The following is an 18,353-nucleotide window of genomic DNA, read 5'->3' on the forward strand; positions in this document are numbered from 1 at the left end:
AAAGCAGAGGGAGGAGAATTAAATTTGGACCAAGTGAAGAGTGTGAGGCAGAAGAGATTAACTTGAGAGAGAGGGGGAGTGAGACAGAGGGAAGGACACAGACAGGCAGGCAGACGGAAAGAAAAACACAGACACACTCAGAGAGAAACACAGAGCAAGACGTGTGATCAGTTTGACAGTTTTAGGGAGAAAAGTAAAAAGAGAAGAGACATTTAACCAGGAGGGTTGCTGAAAGATCTAATTAAGACTTACAAGATCACATCAAAAGACTGTCGCTCAGGAAGAAGAAGTATGAGTGTTGAGCTCTAGGGGGTGGGGACAATGTCTGTCTCTGTGTATTTGTGTGGCTTTAAACCTGTCCCTAACCTAACCCTAACCCTCTTTTTAAACTGCTAACATCGTCAACACCCAAAATAAGGATGACAGTTTTTGTCCATCTTCAGACTGTCTTTCCCCTTCTTCTCATCCTCTCTGCCTTTTCCTCTTATGCCAAAGTGAACTCTCTCCTCATCAGACGGGGAAAAAAAACGCATAAAAGCACTAGCTGTTTACTGTCTGTAATTATGAGGGGCTGGGTACGTTCAACAGGCAAGCTCTGCACCCTGCCCCCAGTGCCACCACACTCAAACCTAGCTCTACCAAGTGTGCCAGTTTAAACTGAGCCATGGCATATACAGAGAGGTGCAAAGGAAAAGAAAAGAGTAGTAAAAACAGTGACGTTTAAAGTTTCAGATCAACTTGTAATTAGGAAAAATGTGTCGGCAAAGGGGAATTCACTAGACTTAAGAGAGAAACATAAAATAGCAAAAATGGAAGTTCAAAGTAGTGACTCCCCTAAAATCTGAGAGAACTTGTTTGCTAGTAATTGCTGTAGATCAGGCTCCAGTTCATAGAATGATAGTTCCAGGACCGCTACTGCTGCATATGATGTCCCATCTGAAGTAATTTCACAGAAAACAACAGCCATGACTTCAACTAAAACTACAAGAGTCTAAGATGCAGCAGAAGTTTCTGGATTGCTCAATAACAATAATTGAAAGAACAGCTAGGAGAAACACGAGTACTGTATTCTAAAAAAACATGAAGAACTAGAGGATTGCAGGGAAAGATTAAGGGAGATTCAAAAGATCACAGAAAGGGGAAAAATAGACCAAAAGGTCTGTGTGATGTAATAAAAAAGAGAGCAACTTTTTTGGCAGCACATAATGAGGTAAGCAGGGATCATACAGATCTCCCTCCTAACATTAACACCTACACAGACCCACGCTGTGGTATAATGGTGTCAAATTTACACAGGTCCACAAAACAGTACTTAAGGTTATGGGCTGTCTTCATTGTAGGCTGTGAAAGCTCAGGGCTGGGGTTGGGGTTTGGAGTGGGTTGGTCGAGGGACGACAGAGAAAGGGGAGACACACTAGTTTCAGTGCTCTTTATTGCTAAGAAACACTAATCCTCCAAAAACCACAGTCCCGGACAGCCCTTCTGTGGTCTTTTATGTCTTTAATCTGGGGCTTTAGAGGCAGAAAAAAACTAATCCAACATCTGAAAGCTGTTGTTTGTTTACTGTCTACTATGCAATCAAATGTTGTCATTACCATAACGATATAAATAGATAAAAATTGCACTAAGTGTCCTTATAATAAGGAAAATTAGAACAGTAATGACAGGCTGTCAGTAATAGAGGATATATTTATTCAAAAAGATGCGATTGTGTTTCAGGATCTGAAACTGGGATTTAGGACTGAGGTGGAATTGGAAAGGACACACTATTCTATCCAGCCACTAGGGGTTGAGTTGAGCTGTAATGTACATACAGTCCATTTACAGACGCGGACAAGGCAAAGTTTGGCACTAACTTTTTTACACAGCATCTCTCTCACCCTGCTCCCTGTTTCTGTTTGAGGTTTCAAATCTTTTGCCTAACTGAGTTTACTGTACCTTGCTGATTATTTAGGGATTTTTTTTCATTGCAAGAGCAACTCCTCCCATATTTATTTCAATCATTGATTTAAACTGGTGCAACACACATATGCCATTTCTGTTGAATCCTGTTGTAAACAATATTGTAAACTGAATTCAGTCCAAAAACCAAAACGAACCGGCTGCATGCGTAAAAAGGTGCAAATAATCCACTTGTTATAAACAACAGATTTCAATGAGCGGTGAAAAATGACAGCTGTATCAGGCCAGAAAACGTCAAAGGTCTTCCTGACTGCCTAAATCCCATAAGGAATAACATTAGATATCAAAGTAAGGGGATTTATGGGTGAATATCTAAACACCACTGGGTTAAAACCACCCTTCATACACAGCAGGCGGGAGGAAGAACAACACCATCATCTCACAGGAACTTCAGATTACAGAAAATCCAAAACAGGCTGCCTCTGTGATTGGATTTCAAAAGCCACAGGAAAAGGTCTGGCTGTCCGGCATCAATCACATTTGGCAAAACAACCAGGCTGGGTTGGGCCAAAAGAAAGTACAATTTCATAGTAAAGAATGGAACTTCTTTATGTTAATAACTCCAAGAACAGTTTGTGGTAAAATCAAATAGGCATGCAAGTGAATTAAACTGGATAAATGGCACAACAACATACAATGGGATTTAAGGTTGATTCAGGGCAGCGGGGAGACAAGTTGCCTTTGGATGGCAGCTAGAATCCTATTAGACTTCAGGATTCAATCATAGGTTGTTGTGAAATTGAAATTTCACTCTTAACGACCTGAATTGGAAGCAGAGTGGAGGCAGATGGAAAGCAAGAGGGCTTTTTGTGTTTTTAATACAGAAAACCTTTGTGAGATGTATCAAAGTGAGGGAGCCAAAGATCAACTCCTCAACATTTCCAGGATGAAGATGGAGATTGTTTAAACTGAGCCCTGGGGCCTGTGCATATCAGGATACCAATGGCCTGTGTTGTGTATTAGTTTGAACAAATATAACTTCATGCATGGCATTAAAAAACACAGCTTTATACTATACCCTTAAACCCACATCCATATACTCTGCCAACTGTCTAAATGGACTCTCTCTCTCGCTCTGTGGCAGAAAAAGTCATATTAAACACCAATGCTAAACATATAAAATGTTTTAATGACCTTAGAGTATTCTAAGCTCCCCTCAGGGAGTAACTAAACTGTGACCTTTTTGAGTCAATGTGCAGGTAGACATTTATTGACCTACTGTATAGTTATTACTAAAAATAATTTCTTAAAACTAAATATAGCAATGAGAAAAGCGATCTGACATTCACCTTTCCTAAATCTACACAGCAGCTTGTCTGGACAAAAAAAAAAAGGATGAATCACTGTAGCCATGGCAAGATGACAATGGAGTCAAGTGTAGTAGCCTGGCTGCAGTTGGTGCACTCGGAATCACACACAGTAAGTACTGTGTGGTACCCAGGACTGCCTCTTGAACAAGACTTGACAATAAAGTGTCTTAGCTGCTAAAGAAAATATCCAGCCTCAGGTCTGTGTTTAATATTTTAATGATTACAGTTTGACGTACACATAGCTTCATGGAGTCAGCAAAGTACAGTAAGAGCATTTCTTTTCTTCCAAGATGTAAAATGATATCACGATGTAACCTGATTTTGCCACAGTTGCAGTGACGATGTATAGTACCAGTGTCATTCCAGGTCATGTCGCTGACACACCCAGAGCCCCAATGAAAGGCCGCCCCATCGCCGCCCTCACCAACACTCCTGTAACTCTCAATTAGGGGAACTGAGGTTTAGTGCATGTGGTGACTGTATTCCATGACTCAATGACGGCTACACACCTGAAATGTCCAATAAAAACAATAATGTTGAGACTGAACAGCAGAAATACAGAGCAATTGACAAACTAGTTCCATTAGTATATTGTGTGTTTGTGCACTGAGACAAGAAAGGGTCCCAGTGAAATGAGACTGTGGGTTTGAACTTAGACACAGGTGATGGTGGCTAACCCTAACATCCATTCCCTCCCTCTGTCTGTGCAGCTTTTGGGTTTTGGAGCTGCTGGGCTGGGCTCTGGGAATTTCGCACCTATAATGGCCATTATCAGTAGGGCAAAGCCCATCACACCATGGTGTGCCATTTCTGACCCAAAAAGCCCAGCGGCCACGAACGTATGCTCTCCCCCAGGGCAAACACGGGGCACCCCAGCCATTGTAGACTTAGCAGCTTGCCGATGTGTACTCGCCCTGCCATGTGGATCATGAGTGATGATGTTCCCAGGGATGCAAGGTGTGGGGTTTTTGGGCTAGTAGGAGTTAAGGTGGGATCGGGGAAGTTAAAGGTGAAAGAGGAAGAGTTGAATAAAGGGGAAAAGGCTTCATCTTTCAGATGGTCAAAGACAGACAGTCTTTAGTTGAAAAACCATTTTCCTGTCCTTCAAAAACGGTAAAATTGTTTCAAGGCAAACTTATTGCTGAGAAGAACGTCTTCATTAGTTGATTCTGAAAAAACTTGAAAATTGTTCAGTAACTGTTTTTAATTATCCCTTTCTACAATATCTGTACATGGCAAATAGGGTGAGGGTTAGATAAAGATTGGGTTTATGAAAAAAAAATATGGGTGATGTAAACATCTTAGTTAAGGCTAGTTGGTTATGTTTTGGGATGTATCAATTTTCTAATCTTTGTACCTTACTGTTTGGAACTCATTAGGATAATTTTTATTTAAGGTAACATGAGGCAAAAGAGTGTGGTAGCAGCCATACCTGAGCTGGGAGTCCCCTGTGACTTAATGGAAAGACTGAATTTTATAATGATACTCATCAGTTGCAGGTCTATGAATGGAGGCAGACTCTGGTCATTGACATCTAATTACCACCCCAACCCCCACACCCTTCCTTTGCAACATATAAGGCACACTACTTCCTGCATTAGCACTACATTTTTGCAAAGAATGCAAATCATCTCAAATAGATGTTATTCCTAGGGATGCTGCTTGGAATAAAGCATTCACAAGAGTAGAGCTTTCCTTGTGCTGATGAAAGCAAGAATTACATAAAAAAAATAAATCAATCAAAAATGGATCCCCACAAACAAGAATATGAGGGTGTCCTTACAATTATCTTTCACAAAGACAATAAATATCTTTGTATATCGTTGAACCTGAGGAAACATGAACTATTTAAGAATAGCTATATGAGCTTCCTAGTATGCTTTATAATTTTTGTTGAAATTTTTATTCATTTACTCAAAGCAAAGCCAAATTAATTGTTTTTATCCTAGGACACTTTAACAACACATCCCATTTGCTAATCGTGTTCACACAGTGAAAACAAGATAATCACTATGCTGTGCATCGCTAGACTGGTGTCTCGTGCTAAATTGTAGCTAATTGAAGGGTAACTGACTCAAAATGTCATTTATGTCTGGAGCACAGTGATAAAGTGATAGAGTTTAAATACTAAAACACATATCGATGTTTCCTCTTTGGGTTTCATCTTCCGGTGCTTTTATTTTGTCTTTATTATAGCGTCTGGGCTGAAATAGAGTAGGGTGGATAGAGCAGCCATTGAACTGTAGCAGAGCCACAGTAAACAAAACACAGAGATGCCCAGCCCTCATCTGCACAAATAGGCCTTTCAATCCTTCCCCTCACTTTTGTCCCATCAATACTTCACTCTTCATAGGGACCAAAGCCACCAACTCCAACCTTCCCTCTGCCCCCTCCATACTCACAGAGAGGTGAATGGTGTCTACTGTACCTTCAACCACTCCCCTCTCTGTGGGGTAGAACACATTTTGACAGGCCCGTATTTATGGCCGGCTGGAGTCGTGTTGGAATGAACCATGAAAAAGACCAAAATCATCTCGCTGGATGTTCATTTATATTGAGCGCTGGTCAGCTGAGTGGGTCTGTGTGTGTGTGGCCTATGAAGAAAGAATGGAGCTTGTGTGAGTGAATGTGTGGAAGCAGAGGATTAAGATAAGCCTTCTAATAAGCAACAAAGTGTGTTTGTTATTCTGTGGTTATTATATGTCTGTCTCTGTATGGACGAAAACGCTACGCTTGTTGAGACTGTTACAGCATTATGAAGCCTGTCTTTTTAATGAAAAATTATTTTGTATATAAACCACCCTAATCAATACTATGGTATATAAATTACAGACTTCAAAAAATCTGAGCCTACCTCAAAACAAAATGCATATGCCCATATGAGCATGGAAAAAGTTACTGGTCGCTGTATTAACTCATCTTTTTCATGCTGGCCATAAAGAGATCCCCTCCTAGTGCTACTCCATTGTAAGAGATTGAAATTAAAGTTCAACCCTGTAAAACTTTTGCAGTCTGAGTTATTCAAATGAATTGGGTATCTTCCCAGCTGGAGCCCGTCTAATACAGGTCTAAAATCGCCACTGATTCACAATAATTTCTCGCATTCAGTGACATAAATAATACTCTTCACAAAGAAATACATATTTAATCAAACCACATTTCAAAAGTCCAACAACAACTTTTCGTATTTGATTAAACTTCAACTTAAAAATCCATTTAGAAAAAAAACGATTGACTTTTAACTCTCTGGGCCCTATGTTAATGATCTAAGTGCACGGCGCAGGTGCGTTTGGGGCGTGTCCAAATTCACTGTTGCTAGTTTGACGGCAGAAAAAAGGGTCTGTGCGCCAGGCGCATGGTTCAAAAGGGTTGTACTTAGTGTCTTCATTTATTCCTAGGTATGTTTTGGGTGTAACATGCAATAAACCAAACAGAGTGTCATCCAACATTCTCTTTATAAGCCAGGCGCGTTTGTACCTTTGCACATTGCTATTATGATGGCGGATTTGCACCGTCATATTTTTATTTGTAATCTTTTGCATGTGTGTGCTGCGTTTCCCTGTGTGTAACAAGCATTGTGTGCGCACGCTGTACACAATCCTAGGCGCATTTTACTGATGCACTGTTAAAATAACAATGAAATGCTGTGCTATTAACTTTAGACCAAGTTTTTTTGTCTACGACACGATCACTTTCTGCTGCCGTAAAACAGCAATACGCCAAAAATTCACCTGAACACACCTCCCTGTAAGACCAGCAGGCCCATGGACGCAAAAATGGGCACAGGTGCATTTACTATTTACACAACATGTGCGCGGGACGGGAAATTAACAACTGCTTTGGTCTTAAAATAGCAAAGACACTTGCGTTGGGCTTTGGGCCGCACAGCGCGGGATGCCAGATAGGTCCCTCTATGTCAATATCTCTTTCAGTACAGACACAGAGACAGACCGACAGACCCACAGACACAGACACAGACACAGACACAGACACACACACACACACACACACACACACACACACACACACACACACACAACACACCACACACACACGTGCAGCACGCATTACCCCATCAATCCTTCAGAGTACACTGTCTCAGTGGGTGTGTGGTAACAATGGGAGCTGGGGTGAGTTAAGGCAGAATTCTCTGGTTCTTCTCCACATAAACCTTTAATATGAGGCCTACTCAGCACCACTTGGCCATCTAAAGGCACTGTACCCTGTAATTGACCTTAAAAATACTTTCAGTGGAGGTCGGCAGCCATGTCATTGGCCTTTGGCCCAAGCAGCGGCCGCATCTCCCCAGCCCAGAGGAGCCTGGGAAGGCCTGACAGGGTATATTTAGTGGCCCTATCCTTTGAGTGGAGCAGGAGATGCAGATAATGCCAGTCTGTGTATAAAACCACTCCGCCGCCCATGAGTGGGCTGCTCACAGGCACATTTCCCTCTCCCACGGGGATGTTTCCTGAGGTCAGAAGTCGGCTATATGTAAGCCAGGTGAATGTGTCACTCCCTGATGAGTCGAGCGCAGATTTGAGTCACGCATGCTCAGATTTATTTAATCTATGAAATAATAAACTTTTTTCATTACAAACTAACATAAGATAGGAATCATTTCAAAAACGTTTTAGCAATTGTTTGAGTGCTAACGTTAGCTCAAAACTCCATTAAAGTAACAGCCTTTGTTGTGTTTGACTGCTAGCTTGTATCTAAGCTAGCAGTCATTTCAAAAACATTTTAGCTATCTATGATTGTTTGATTACTAACGTTGGCTCAAAACGCCATTCAACTGACAACCTTTGTTGTGTTTGATCGCTAAATTGTAGCCAGTAGTGAACAAACTTTGTTAAGTAGTTCCATTTTTACTGTATTGACATTCCAGAAGTTTCTCGTTAGCATCTTTTATGCTACTTGTCGCAAAGTGATGCATGCACAACTCAAATCTGCACTTGACTTACAGCGGGGAGCGACAGAATGTACAACACATGGGGGACACTGACCAGAATCTACCTCCCCTATCAAGGAGGGGAATGTCAACGTTTTGGCCCTGTAAAGCAGGCTTGTTGTTAGATACAGACAGTTTGTGTGCAACACACATCTGTATCAAGGCTGGAAAATATGATATATGTACAACCTGCAATAATATGCGTCAAGACACCTTCAGTATGTGTGTTGTTGTTTCGTATACATGAATGGGTGGAGGGGCTTTTAGAACGTAACCAAATGCATCAGATGGTAAACACCTCCAAACCTTATTTTTACAGAAACAGCTACTCTGGATGGGTTTGCCCTGGCCTCCAGCACTACTATCAGAAATCTAGGTTATTTTTGCCCACTTAAAACAAACCTCAAGAATAGCCTTTTTTAACCTTCTTAACATTGCCAAAGTTTTGACCATCCTTTCTCCAAATGATGCTGAAAAACTAGTTCATGCATTTGTTACTTCCAGGCTGGACTACTGTAATTCCATATTATCAAGATGCTCAAACAAGTCACTTAAGACTTTCCAGCTGATCCAGAATGCTGCAGTTCGAGATTTCTTCCTAAAAGGGAGTTTATTCTTGCCACTGTCACACTAAATGCTTGCTCTGGTGGAATTACTAGAATTGGTGGGTCCTTGTAAATTTTAGAGTGTGTTCTAGACTTACTCTATCTGTGTCTATCAAGTGTCTTGATAACTCTTCAATGAATTGATACTATAAATAAAATTGAATTGGATTAAAAGATTGGATGAACCATCTGTCTATCAACTTCTTCACAGGACGCTGATTGGTTGGGTTTGCTGTTGTTCGGACATAAACACATTACTTAAAGCCTGACTACATGAATTGTTGTGTTGTATGTGATCCCCTGTTTCTTGCATGATATCACGTGAAATTCAGCTGCCATCCAAGGTAACCAAGAAGGATGTTAGAATTTTTTGTCCCCATTTAAATTAATAGATAAATCAATGCTCATACAACACCACACACCTCCCACGGTTTACCGTTCAAGTTGTGCTAAACAGCTATGGCCAGCTGACCTAAAGTGCTCACAGTTTGTGAGGGTTGTGGAGGTTGAGCCTGTGCAGATGTAGTTCAAAAACTGTTACTTGAAGGTGATACCAAGTTGAAGTTCCATGAAACCAGAATATTGTTAAAGTAATTCAATTAAAAATGATCAAATCCATCAGGGATGAAAAGAAAAAGTGAAAGGAGAGAAATGTAATATTCACACTACACGCAACATTGATGACAAGTAGTCTAAAGTGCAACACACACCAGTGATGTCTTGATGCATGTCAGGATATACCATTGTATACCACTGTCTTGTTCTACAGCATTAACATGTCAACATTTCAGAAATCCAGCAATTTTAAGGCATTGGATTTTATTCAGGATTGTTTCATTCCAGCTACCGTACCTTGACTACTCCTTCTGTAAGTATGGCGTGTGTGTGTGTGTGTGTGAGAGACTCGTTTGTTGCACTTAAAGGATACTGATCACAAATGTCCAGAGTCTGCAGGAACAGCATCCAAAACAGTCATTTTTCACTTAATCCATATACTATACTATCCTAAATGCCCAAACCATATCTGATCCTTTGGTTAGAATAACCATTTGTCAACGTCAAACATATTTAAATTGAACAATATACACTGTATTATCTACAAACATATTAATATTAGATCAGACTTTGTATGAGCAGATACTCAATATAAAGACACTCAGACTGGGTTGGGGGTAATGCAATGGGTTAAATCTATTCAGGGGTGCTTCTTTGCTGAGCCTTTAGTCCTTGTTATTTAATTTGAGTTTATTTTTATGTGTTTAACAAAAACTGCATGCTAACACTTAAGATAATAAGCTGCATGAATGTATATAACTAATACTTATTCAATTGTCATCTATATAACTCACTTTCTTTTTTACATTTTATTTTAAAGATTATTAAAGATTATTTATTGCTTTTATGTATAGGACAGAGTAAAGTGGGAAAGAGAGGGGGATGACATGTAGCAAAGGGCCACAGGTCGGAACCGAACTTGAGGCTGCTGTGACAAGGACTGAGCCTCTGTACATGGGGTGCACGCTCAACCAGGTGCGCTACCCAGGCACCCCATTACTCACTTTCATGATTAATTGGCTTCACTATAAGTTCTTCTAAAGTTTCTTCATTTCAGATGGTTTTATTATGTCATGTGGTTGTCCATAACTGTAATATGTAAGTGCAGATGTGCAGCGTGGAATGTACTGTCACTCATAACTGCCAAAACCTTCCCGCTGGTTTCTGTTAGAGGCTGTTGTCAGGAGCATCTGCAAGGTAATTTACAATTTCTTTCATGAAAGATCATTGCTGGAGATCAATCACAGCTTTCTTCTGTCTTGTAAATTTTTTAAAAGACAGAACTGAAGTTGATGTAAGAACAAAAACAAATCAGCTCCTCCGCTGTCCGCTTCCTTCTGACCGGCGGACACAGCATCAGAAAGCCTATCTCTATCTATGGAGTCACTGTTGTAATGCAACAAAGCCTTTGATCTGATTGAAGTGGGCCATTTGAGCACTTTTTACCCTCATCTTTGACAGGTGGAGTTACATGTGTAAGCAACCACAGCAACAATTATTGCTTGACTTGGTGCCAATGGTCAGTGTTATTAAGCAAAAGTAATCGAGCTATCTTATCTATTTTTTGCTGAAACTCCTGTCTATCTCAGTGTATTGTTTGGTGAAATATTAGCGTGTCAGTTTAGCTCAGTTATGGGTGAGAGCACATGGGCCAGTGTTTATGCGTATGCGTATCACACCTTTAAATTCCTGGGAGTAATAGTGACAGAGGTGCTAGTTACTTGTGCCTGCCTCTGCACCTTACCCGTGGAAACCACCCTAAGCCTGCCATTCATCTAACTATAGATTTCAAAACCTCCAGCAATGTATACTTGGATCTCACACAACAACTAGCACTATGACTCTAGTATCGCATAGTTAAACCTAACTCCACAACGCTGCAGAGGAGGGTCTAGCAAGTCCATGCGGAATTAGAGAAAAACACGCTCTGGTTTAATGGCATTTCAAACACAATTGTCTTGGGCGGCGCAAAGCGCCGTACGGCGCAACGGCACCTCTGCAAAATAGCCTCGGGAAGAAACTTGTTTTGGTGGAACATATGTTCAGAAGTTGTTTTAGTCGTGCAACAGAAAACTCAGATTGGACATATTGTCTAGCTCGTTGGATATACCTTGCAGAGATCTGAGAAAAGGCTAACCATAGTCCTCATAAATCAACCGGAGTTCACATTGCCAACACAAAGCATATTTGTCCTAAATGAATTTTCCATAGGCAAATATAGACTATATGGATATTGTGGATAAAGACATATATGACCGTGTCTTTAAATCATCTGTAGAATTGGTCAAATGCTGTCATAAACTAAAAGTTCTCTCTTATTATCTTCACATTTGCTGAGAGGTTCCTTTGGCCTCTTAACAATACACATGCACAAAGCCGCAAAGATAGCAAGACAGGACAAAGAAAGAGAGAAAGAGTCTCAAAATTTCTGGATTCTCCTCCAGAGAGGCTCCGCCCGAGTATAAAATCTGAGCCCAACAACAACAAAGAAACACTTTTGATCTGCTGTATAAAAGGAAAGCTACAGAGCTTAACAAACCAGGGGTTCATGTGCTCACCGTGGTCACGGTGACAGATCTGCCGACCACTCCTTGCCCATCTGGGCCGCCGGTGGCGCTCTGCCTGCTCTCTGAGGACAGCGAGTTCAGAACAGTAATTTAGTTCAGATGAGGTAAAGCAATATTTCTAGATTAATATGAGCCATATTCCTTTAGAACTGTCCTTTCTTTCTTCTTATCCTTCCTGCATTTTTTTTTTTACATCTTACATGTCTAAAAACGTCTGGCTGAGGATGAAAAGACGAAGAAGATAAAAAAAAACAGAGACATAAAGAGAGGGGAGATGAACAAATGTTGTCCTTCTTGATGCACACATATAGGATAGCCAGTAGCAGTATGACACTATTGGTTCTTCCATTGAGTTTCTTTTCATAAATCCTAAAACGCCTAATGATGTAATTTCTCTCAACAGCGTATTTGATAAGGGGGAGGGAGATGTGTGCTTTGCTCTTGCATTCACTGGTTAGTTTCATGTTATGCACAGTGATGGTGGAAAGATTTAAACACTCTTGCTCATTTGTTCATAAGTTTTTTGTCAAGTGTTGCTTAATAGGTTATATAAACCCCCCAGTAGCTATCTATTGCTACTAGGGAGGCGCTCTGATCCTAAAAAAGTTGGAACCGATTCAACCAGCTGTGCAGTATATGTTTAGATATGCTCACTACAACCTTGAGGAGTTTCTCTTTTAAACCATTTTCAAGATAATATCCTGATCTTAAAACATGTATCTGGGTTTCTGAGTGTACTGAGTGTAAGCTGTTTGATATCATATTGGAACAAGATTGCTCCAGCTGTCATTAGTCTGGCTTGGCAACAGTTTCAGTAGTTGGGATTAAGGAAGACACAGCTGTCTCTGTCTTGCAGCTGCTGACTGAGCATGTGACTGGCTGCATAATCAGCACATCTTAATGATACCGAGCGCTATAAATCACCTATGAAGCATCTAGCTACAGCATTTCTGATGTGTGCTCTGATAACTGAAGGTAAACCAGAATTAAGTTAGCAGGAAGAAGCTAAAACCACAGATTAACTGGGCAGCTGGCTGGCTTTGTTATTGAAGCAAAGCCAGCTGGACCAATAGTAACCTTGCAGGCTGAGGCTTTCATCAGGTGGCCATTTTTGTTAATATACTTGGAAAATTTGTCATAAATCGGCTGTCTAATAGTTTCTGGAACAAATCCTCAGATCCATAGTCCCTGTGTAGTGTTCCTCATAGGCTTTGGTTATAGTCCGAAGGATGTTCCTTCATGGACTTCATATACAGAGGATAAGGCAAGCAGCCACTTTGGCTGTGGTTCTCGTGGCCTCATAGCAGAAGTATGCTGATGAAGGACTGATGATGGACGTACAGCACACCCCAGGGCTGTGATTATTTTATGGTTTCCTTATACTAAAGTAACTGTAGCAAGTCACTGTGTTCCTGTGTCGTAAGCAGGACCTGTGACTGAATGCCACCCACCAATCAATTCTGCTATTAATTGCTGGGTGACTAATAGGTTGAAGTCCTGCTTCTGCTGCAGTGTTACTGATGTCGTTTCTTGAGCGGTCTTCCTCATGCATCTGCCACACGGGATGACTTGAGCTTTTTCATTGGCTGGGCTTTTAATTGTTCCTTTAGCCCGCAGTGCTTGGACGGTACAACTGAACAGCAGGGAAACTTGAAAGGGAACTTGAAATTAGTGGTGACTCATTTCTAGCTGCTATGTTATTATATAATTTCTTCAGTAGCAATGGTTTTAATCGATTTAAAGTTCTATTAAATAGGACAAAAAAAAAAATAAAAATTATTTGTCTGTATCCAAAATATGGAAACAATGATTTTTTTTATGACCATGTTTCTTGAGCATTCTAAACATCTTTGAAATTTTAAGTGGGTACAAAAGGTCCAACATGGAGACAAGCTCTACACGTAAAAAACCCTATTTACATTACAAAGAAAAGTTTATAACCTTCTCTTCTACCCTCAAAGGCATTGTTTCCACAACACGGTGCTGTAGGAGATGTCATCAGAGACACTAAAAGGACATTTCATAGTTTGTGACAAAGTGCAAAATAATGTGGAACACAACTAACATCATTTGTAATTGTTGTGGTAGAGAATTTATTTGAATGTTGAACCTTCAGAACTACATTGAGTCTGTGCACTTTGTCCACAACCAGTGATTTTTCACTGCTCATTCACTAGGAATTGCTGTAGAATAACATACTGCTAATATCTTTTACAGTGCAGTACATGCAGTAGTTTATTTACAAAATACAAACAGTGACCAGTAAAGAGATGAGAAACTAGTACATCACTTTCTCAGGAAAACTTCTTTAGAAATACTTTTTTTACATAAAGCACACATCCATGGGCTATGCAAAAATGATTCATAATATAGAATAGAATAGAGTATGGCACTCTACATTTGATAGCAGAGGGGCAAAGGCATGAGATGTGACAGTGACACTGAAGCTGTCACAAACACCTGCATTATAGCACAGCAACGTGTCGAAGTCAAGGAATCGACATTGCAAGTCTTCAGCCTGTACAGGGTGTGCATGAACACCCAAGTCATTCACACATCCCCCTGCTTCAGCTTGACTGTAACCTTGGTGAACTCTGTGTGTGTGTGTGAGTGTGTGTCCTGTGGATTTGCACATCCACTGTTCCTAGTGCAGTGGAGGGCCAAGGGACCACACCAGAAGAACTGAAGAAATTTGCCTTTATAAACAACTTTTAAATCAACCATTGCATAGCTGCAGTACTTTTCCTACAGATTTCTAGCCAATAGTTAGGAGCTATAATTCATGCATCTACTGTGACAGTAGCACATTTTAAAAGATTACATAACTGTTCTACCAAGTCTGTCTTAATACTCTACAAGCTGTCAAGGTGATAAATAAATGTACAGCAACCCATCCAATTCCTCACTGGAGAAATTGTTTCCAAACACAATCCAGTGTCCTGGTCTATCAATTGTCTTAATCCATTTGGCTACAGTATATCCTGAATGTATGGCTGGGATCTGTATGTCACATGAGCTGCACATTACTGTTGAGGTAGCTAGCCAGTGCACGTTTAGCCTGGCGGAATGCAGCCTTACATTGCTGAGCTCGGTTGAGATTTATGTGACTGCTGTGGGGTGTGCATGTGGCTAACAGATGGTGGCATCCTGTTCCTCTTTTCCTCCTGCTGCACATGCCTGCTTACTCAATCCTCCTATCCCAGCGCTATCTGCTCTTACTTCACTCTGTATCACTGACACTTGAATTTAACACTCTCATGGTCAGTTGTACAGCGGGGACTTGAAATTGCTCACTTGGTTTTCAACACCAGACTTATGTCCAGTACGCCCAATCTCACCAGCCTTCACACTATCCATTCAACACCACTTTAATGGACATTCAACACTTAGCCAAAATAACACACACACACTGCCTTCAGTGGCCTTGAGCTATCTATCTATCTCCATACACATGTTTAACACACAAACACACAAACACACACACACACACACACACACACACACACACACACACACACAGAGATCCTCGTAAAAAACACTCTAGAACTAAATGTTGCAGCCTGTCATTCTTTTTCCATGATGTGCTCAAAGTGATACTCCACCCAAAATCTATCTTTTGGGTACAGTCCTGTGAGCCTGAAAGGCAGTGGTAGAAATGAAGTACCAAAATGTTCAATGAAACTTCTCTAACCACTCCTGCAGCGTAACACTGTCCATCCAAATGTTCAGTATGTTCCAAACAGCCACTTTAGCTTCACCCAAATAATGCTGAATGTACTGCTTTTATGTTGCACTATAGCCCTCCTCAACACTCCTGATGCTATGGGTGATATTGACTCTCATTAGAATGCCTGACAGCCACAATCACATTGCCAGTAATCACAATATGCCACTGGAAACAACTTTGGTAAATTTTCTAAATCTACAGCCTCTATGCAGCTACAGCTGACCACGTTTGACATGCACTTCATGAGACAAATTTTAACTAAGCAGTGATGTGGAAAAAATACAAAACTTAGCCTGTGATGACACTCTCCATCTCCGCAGTTCTTTTATCTAAACCCTTACAACAGGCAGAATGGTCTTGAAGTATAAAAGTAGGCCTGCTGCCTCCTGCTCCTACACTGTAACAGTGTGATCTTAGGGCCTAAAACTACTTTTATAATGTGTTTTTACAAAATAGCAAGCAAGCAAACGATCTGTAGTGTCAATAGTTAATAGTATCCTCATAGTTAAGAATAAAAGCTGTCTAAAGCATACTGAACCATACATAATTTACTGTGAATCAAAAAAGGACTTCAGTGTAAAGACTTCAAATTATATACCAGCTAAAATAGGCATGTGGCACACATGTCATTTACACACCCAGAAAATACCGACCTACGGGAGCTCTTTGGAGAACATTTACATAATCAAATAAAAATGCTGAGTGTTCCTTCCCACACAACTCGAGCTGGCATGAGTCACATAGACCCTGTTTATTTGCAGACATACAAACATACAGATGCAATCAGACAAAACCCAGCCATCGCCTACAGATGTAAGTGTTCCACTTTGCTAATCTAACCCCACTCTCAGAGTCTGGGAATGTACAGCTGTGTGGTTTTGTGACACACTGGGCCCCCTGCCATGGGGAGTCACCTCAAGGTGTTCCGAGTCGTCTGTATGTGTGTGTTTGTGTGTGTGTGTGTGTGTGTGTGCGTGTGCGTGCATGTGCGTGTGTGTATGTAAGAGAGTTCATCTAGTCCATGTGACCACAGAGCTGTACCACAACGAGTTAAGGACTTTTACTATTATGACAAACACATGCACACACGCACAACAACCACAAGTCCACACATGCACACACCCACACATTTACACATGTACTCATACACACTAGAGCTGTCAATCTTCCTCTATAATAGCATTTGATTTTCATTTGTAATTTGTATTAATATTCGAATAGTATTCAAATATTTAATGCTCAAATGCAGCCTGTTTTGAATATGTACCACACAACTCAGGTTTATGCATTGTCAATGCAAAAATAAGTGTGGGCTTGTTGTTACACATTTTGTCCACTAGAGGGACTTCCAACATCTGCCTGGCTTTGAAGGAGATCTACGTCATGGCGCATTGAATTTTCGGCACACCGCTCTTGGTTTACATATATTCCACCACGCACACAGCAACAAACACAGAGAACTCTGGAATGTAACATTATCTAATTATCTAGTGTATTAAATCGGCTCTGTTGTAAAGGTTAAGGTTGCTTGGTTAGCACAATGACATCATGTTAGAAAGCACTGCCGAAACGATTTGTCATAAACTAAGTAACAATAGTGTTAGCCAAGATGCTAACGGCATTGATAACTACTGCCAAAACGGTTTTTCTGACCCCCCACTGTAGGGCCTTGCCTCCCCCCAGCTACCCTCATAACTTTGGTGTTCAAAAAACTGTGCTTGTAAAAAGAAACTGCCACTATGTCCACAAGCTTCTTAAAACATTGAAAAAAACAATTACCTTTTATTAATTAATAATAAATAAGAATTGCAGCTGTAATCTTAGCTAAGATTACAGATTAATTACACCAATCAATTACACATTAATTATTAGAGTCATTATTGATCTATAGACGAGCAGAGGTGAGCTTGCAATGTTTCGGACGGTCTCCTCGACCTAATTGCATTTTAACATATTACATTTATACACCAAACCTACAGTAGGCCTAGCTCGGATACGTGTAGAAATTGTATGTATTTCAGAAGTTCAAGAATGGCTTTTGTTGTGGATTTGCTTAACCCTGATTTCAAGGAGAGACTTCACTCGCTCGTCCGCTACAGATCCATTCATAGCCATCGAGGACTCATGGGTTCTTGAGTGAGTCCCATAGTCTGCGAACTACCTGCTCTGAGTCTGCGGGTCAGGAAGTTCCAATAACCTGTTTCGAACTGTCTCTCTGCTCACTCAGTCGCCTGAGTTGACTTGTGGAGTTTTTGCTGCTTAATAAATTGTACGTTATAAAGCTTTTGGCAGCTAAGATGGCTAGGACTAGTAGTAGTTTATGTTGCAGGAGGTTTGTGTGGGGCTCTGTTTTCATTTTAGATTGAATTGTCATAGGACTCAACTGACCGAGTGAGTCATGACTTAACCCTTGTGTTGTCTTCCCGTCAAAATTGAAAATCAACACTTTAAGTTGACACTTTTCATCATTTTTTTCCATTTTCTTACGTTTTTGCCCCTTTTTTCAACACTTTTTTTTACGTTTTTTCAATGTTTGTCACTTTTTCAACGTTTTCAACACTACGTAACACTAACTCATTAACTTTAGTTTTACAGTTATTTTGGGAATTCATGGTCAATACATAAGGAAATTATAGCCAATGTTTGAGTTAGAAAAGCAGAAATTAGGACTTATTTAGA

This window comes from Etheostoma spectabile, chromosome 8 (assembly GCF_008692095.1).
Source record: "Etheostoma spectabile isolate EspeVRDwgs_2016 chromosome 8, UIUC_Espe_1.0, whole genome shotgun sequence".
Taxonomy (NCBI): Eukaryota; Metazoa; Chordata; class Actinopteri; order Perciformes; family Percidae; genus Etheostoma; species Etheostoma spectabile.